We start from the raw sequence: 6,112 nt of genomic DNA, 5'->3' as shown, positions 1-6,112 counted from the left end.
AAAACAGTGATTTCTTAATTACAGGACAGGAAAAAAGCTGGCCACTGCCTCAGTTCAAAGTAAAAGGCATTATATGCTTTTTTATTTCCTGAAAAAGGTCTCATACTTACTTCATATCATTTTCTTAATCATTAATTTCTCATTGGAAGATGAAAAAAATCATCTCATTGATGAGAACATTCAAGCATTTTGTAAGACTATGTAATCCATAATGTTACACTTTTTTTATGGAAGGAAATAAATGTCCCTCATAATATTTTCCATGTTCAATGAAACATAAACAAGGACTGAGAGTAGCAGTAACTTTTTTTGACAATATGACAAATAAGACAAATAATGAGAAATACACATACATCTCACAAGCATGTACAACTTTTTTCCCAATATTGCTCACAATGGCTATTAAAAAGCTGTTTTTTCTGTTTTGTTTTGGGGTTTTTTTACTAATATTGTAAATGTACTAATTAGTACTAATGTACTAATAGTCTTTATGATATATACTAAAATAAATAGGAAAATATGAGATAGGAATTTCCTCTTGTCTGTTTAGAATGAACTACTTTGCAAAACAGAAGTGGAAAGTTAAAACATGCCTTTTAAAGCATCAGCCAAAGGAGGAAAACAGGAGAACAAACAAGCTACTGTTGGCAATCTCAGGAGGCATTCTGCTTGTGGGGAAGAAAAAAGACTACAATGCCTCTGAGGCTACTGACACCTCTATCTTATTGTCCTGGTATAAAAGACAGGCGTCTGCCAAGGAAGGCAGGAGATGGAAAATGTAACCCCTTCCCTCCAAATTATTATAACTTCAAAATTATGGGGCTTTCAGGGGAAGATATGGGCAAAGGAATAACAGTTCTTTACTAGAATACATATATAACAAGACAAACAAACAACAATATCAGCAACAACAAACCAAACCAGAAACTTCGTGAACCTTCTCTCAGCCGCAGGCATTTTCCTCTTGGTGCAGTTCCATTCACAGACGGCAGGGGCGCTGCTGGCTCCTGGCCTGGCAGGGTGGGTGTGATGATTCCCCCGCGGCTGCAGGGGGCGCTGTGGCACGAGCTGGGCATGGTTAATGGTGGGCACAGCCAGGGGGAGAGATGGGACAGGGTTTCTTTTACTATTTGGAAACTAATAAACAAACAGTTACAATCCCAGAGCTCGAGTTGGAAATGTTAGTTCATCACAGAATAGTTATGTAGTCCTGAGAAAAGGATCCCAGGGTGGAGTACATAAAGTATATCTGTCTGTCCAGTATTAATGGCACAGAACATGACCACCAAAACACTGCACAGTTTTGTATGCTACTTTAAAAATCAACATTCAAACTGAAACAGGCATAGACAAAAACTGTTAGGCTTACTCAGAAAACAAGAAGTCTACCTTGTAAGAGGAGACAATGATGGTTGATGTGGACAGCCAGAGCTGATTTCGGGAGCTTCCTCCATGAAGACAGCATGCCAAGTTTGTACCTGCTCCAAGCACTTCTTCCCACTTCTGCATCTGTAATGGTCAAGTAGCATTGTAGAGATAATAACTCCAGTTCTTATACAAGTGCTCAGGTCTTAAAGACGCGAACTGATTGACTGGGATTTACCACTTTAGAAGAAGCAACTGTTTATCTGGGACATAACTCACACTTGGAAATTTAAGATTAAAAAAAATAAATACAGAAGGTTAAAGCTGTTGTTTGCACAAACTGGAAATAGGCTCATAAATCCACCCAACCAAATAAACAAAGACTATCCAATAATCAATATACAAGATCAGACTTTACTTAATAATAGCAAACCTCCTTATTTGTTCTAGGAATCCTTCATATACTTAACGTCAAGTCCCAGAGAGTAGCCCACCATCTTTATTCTATGTCTGAGGACTTGTCTCTGTGATATAGCCTTACAAAATATCATCCAAAGTTCACATCCAATTTGTATCAATAAATCAAGGGCTGGCTGAGAAGGAATCTTTTGAATTACCAAAGCAACACTTGAGAATACAGGTCTTTTTTGTATTTTACCTAAATCTGGAAAATTATTGCATTGATGGATTTTTTTTTCTCCCCAAGATTTCTTGGATGGCTAGGAAACATTTAGGTGTTTATAGGGCTTTTACTTTTTTGGAACTCTTAGTTCTTTTTGATTAGGAGGTCAACTGAAATGTAACTTTCACAGTTCATTCCTGTCTCAATATAATTAACCTGTAAAACTCTTTCTTCCAAGTGCAGCATTCAGTTACGTGTATATCCTAGCAAGTACTGACTGTAGAGAAATCATATCAATCTAATAGTTAATGCTATATTCCTAGCTTTATAGGCACTATGACATTACATATTATCAAGCCAAATAACAAGTGTATTTAGAGGGCCTTTACGTTATGTTTACTTAATGTAAATAAGCCCCATTCACTGTCATTTTCAGAAGTTCATTGTGGCATGAAGGCTAAAACACCCTGATGTATTCAAACTGGCAAAATAGCAGCTGTAAAAATAAAGTGCTGCATTCTGTAAGTACTAGGGCATGATAAATGCTGAGTACCTGACAGCAAGACAATACTGGCACAAGAACAGACAACTATGAACTACCAATGGAATTCTGAAGTTTAGTCACCATCTGAGAATTAAGTTCTTGTAAATCTTAAAGTAACTCTGAGGTCAAAACTCCAACTGTTTAAAACAAAACTGTAAATCTGTGGGACAGTTTCAGTATTCTGTGTATTTATTTCTGTGATAAAAGAGGTAGGAACTCAAACTGAAGCAGTGTGCTTCACTGGGTTCCTCTGTGAGTGACCAGTGCTTTTGGAGCCCAGAGCACACTTGCTTAAAAGAAAACTGGCTGATGAAGAAGATGAAGGACAGCTCTTTGTATGAAAATCTGAGGGAAGGTTTATGGGATCTCAAAGAAGGTCCAGGGACAAAGATGAGATGGGGTTGAGGGCACAGGGTTAAATATGGGACAAGGGCAGGAGGATCTGAGGGTCAAAGGCCAATGGGAGTGGGTGAAAGTGGTGCAGAGGAGGGATAACCAACTGGGAGAATCAATTGGTGACAGGGATGGAGCACTGCAGCTAACCAGGACCAATGAGGATCAGGAGAGGGAAGAACATTCTTGGGAAGGTACATATATGGTAAATAAACAGAGGCTAAACCGAGGTGAACAGGGGTGACATCAACTGTACTAACCAATAAAACTTAAGGGATTAACATGTGCCTGCAAAGGCCTATGGGAGGGAGGCACTTCTCACCCCAGCCAAGAGATGTGTTTCTCCTTGCTTGCTTCTTGCCCTTCTAAAATAAAAGTGTTCTAGCCTGAGTGGCAGGCCTCTGAGCCTCTGCACAAAACCTAGTGTTCTCATGAGTAGTCCTAGTCTGGTCTGATAATGGATTCTATCTTCTTGCAATTACCACTTTTTGTTGTCTGTACCAGTGTTACGTTTCCTAGATACATTGTAAATGGTACATTCTGTGACCCCTGCTGTGCCCTGCAGCTTGGTCCCTCTCCCCTCCTGGCCATACAGGGCTGGCTGGGATCCAATTTCTCCCCGCCCCCCTTTCTAGACCCTAGAAAAGGTCTGTATCCCCTGACCTCTCTCTCTTTTTCCCTCTTCTTCTCCCCCTCCCTCTTTCCCTCGCTACCCACTAGAAATAAACCCTGTAACTTCATCAGGGGAAGGAGCCTCTTTTGATATCTTATTTACGTCCATGAGGCAAGGGCCCAGGGAATCTTGACCCTAACTCCTGAGCTAGACTGGAGGAAGGGTGAGGAACCCCATTTTAGGGCCAAGAAAAAGCCTCATACCAATATAGAATTGAAGCATGCAGGTATAATTACACATTTCAGCATATTTGCTTTAGCATCTATAAAACCTGCTACTACCTTTCAGGCTCAAACACAGCCTGTGGGGTTTTTTTACTGAGAGTTTTCAATGTACATTTAAATCTCCCCTATCTCCACTCCTGGACTTGCCTTCAGATCAATGTTCATAGACACTGCATTAGACAAGACTCCCTTTTCCTTGAGACACAGTTGAGAACCTAAAAATACTTAATTATTGCCTAGCAAAGAACTGTGTAACATCCTGACAGAAGTACAAAGGCTATGTAGATAAAAAACAAGCACACATATATGTAGATTGGCTGGTTACTTTATACGCATAGTGAATACATAAGCGAAAGGAAGTCTGTCACACATTCAAAAGAGGAAGCACCCAAGAACTTATGCTCAAAACTTGCCACAGATCTAGTGCCATACCATTGCCCTGGAGATGAAACAAACTGGATCAATGTCAAAATATTACATACTAGATTAACATATCTAAAAAGCATTAGTATAGCCATCTGCTCAATAGACTCCTATGAGTAAAGATCTCAGTCTTTCCATGAAAGTAAGAATGGGCATAATGGGCCACACCAAAACCTAAAAACCAAAAAAGGTCAGCATTGTCTCTCCAGTGAAAATAACTAAAAAAGAACAAAAGAAAAGAAGATGCCGAAGTGTTCCCTGTACCTTCTCATAGTCCAGCAATATACAATTCAGGGCTTTACTAAGGGAAAGGTGGTTTTGTACATTTTTGATAGTCTTAAAATATTTTTTACTAATTTGCTGGATTTGCTTCAGAAACCATGTGGTTTGCCAGCTCTCTGAACACTTCCACAGCCTCATGTGGCACAATGTGGAAATGTGTCTTCTGAGAAGACCCATCTGGTAATCTCTTTTGGTGCTCACTAGCTGTTGTTGGGAATGCACAGCTCCATGTTCACCTCCTGCATACACTCATGATTTTAAGGACCTCTAGTACATTCCCTCTTCCACCTCTTTTTTTTTTTTTCCAAGCTGACAAGTCCTTGTTTGAATAGCTATCTCTCATATGCAAATCACTTAGTATCTTCGTGTTGCATCTCTGTTGTTTCTCCATGTCAGTTATATTATTTTTGAGATTATGAAATTGGTATTACATTTTGAAGATTTCGGAACAGCACCAATTTGTACAACCATATAGTAACTCCTGAGCTCTGTGAGTTGCATAATAAAGCTGTGCAGCATCATTTTCCTCGATGTGCTTCTTCTTTCTCACAATAAATCTCCTTACACTCACTAATTCCCTTATTTTATTATGCATTTTATAATTTTTCCCTGGGGAAATCATGAGTTTTTCCTCTAACTTCCCTCTGGTATCACATTTGCTACACTCCAGCCTTTGAACACCAAAGCCAGCTCCTGTTAGGGTTCCCTAACTATAATTAATAGCATAGTTGCTCTCAAGCAGTTTTGCATGCTTTGGTAAGCACTGTCTCACAGTCTCTTAGCTAACCCCTATTTCACTGCCTTTTTCTGTTATTTGTTTTCTCACTTCAAACACTGCAGTGTGGGCCACTAGAGAGTTCAGAGACCACCAGTTTTCTGATGCTGGACTTTCCTACAAACTAGAATTCTTCAGGAATGCCTCTTTAGGACTCCTTATGGCAAACAGTGACAGAAAACTGACTCGGTGTTTGGCTTTGCCAAAACTTCGTGGCATCCTGGCCTCTGTCAGCAATAGTGTGGCCAGCAGGACCAGAACCAGTGATTGTCCCCCTGTACTCAGCACTGCTGAGGCCACACCTCGAGTGCTGTGTCCAGTTCTGGGCCCCTCAAACTCAGAAAGGACATCGAGGAGCTGGAGCAGGTCCATAAAAGGACAGCAGAGCTGGGGAAGGGTCTGGAGCACAAGTCCTGTGAGGAGCAGCTGAGGGAGCTGGAGTGTTTACCCTGGAGAAGGCTCAGGAGGAATCTTACTGCTCTCTACAAGTGCCTGAAAGGAGGTTGTAGCCACCTAAGGGTCGGTCTCTTGTCCCAGGAGCTAGTGACAGGATGAGAGGACATAGTCTTAAGCTGTGCCAGGGGCGGTTTAGACTGGATATTAGGAAGAACTTTTTAAGGGAAAGGGTGATTAGATACTGGAACGAGCTGCCCAGACTAGTGGTGGAGTCACTGTCCTTGGAGATGTTTACGGAAAGACTGGATGTGACCATGGTCTAGTCAACAAAGTGGTGTTGGGTCGCAGCTGGACTCAACGATCTCAGAAGTATTTTCCAACCTAATTAATCCTGTTACACTGTTTCCAGCTGTAT

At 40.8% G+C, this 6,112-nt stretch overlaps 1 long non-coding RNA gene across 1 annotated transcript in view; it reads right to left on the bottom strand.

Annotated features, from left to right (window-relative positions):
* Positions 1-252: 252 nt before the first annotated feature.
* The window catches only part of LOC148224484 (uncharacterized), a 6,605-nt gene continuing 745 nt past the window's right edge, over positions 253-6,112 (bottom strand). The window contains exons 2-3 of the long non-coding RNA XR_015802686.1: positions 1,390-1,509; positions 253-1,068 (exon numbers count right to left, since the gene is read on the bottom strand). This is a non-coding gene — a long non-coding RNA (uncharacterized LOC148224484). The remainder of the gene's footprint in view (positions 1,069-1,389; positions 1,510-6,112) is intronic.

Source organism: Sturnus vulgaris, chromosome 3 (genome assembly GCF_052056855.1).
Source record: "Sturnus vulgaris isolate bStuVul1 chromosome 3, bStuVul1.hap1, whole genome shotgun sequence".
NCBI classification, from domain to species: Eukaryota; Metazoa; Chordata; class Aves; order Passeriformes; family Sturnidae; genus Sturnus; species Sturnus vulgaris.
Note: the sequence above shows the minus strand (reverse complement) of the source record. Positions and strands in the feature narration are given on the sequence as shown.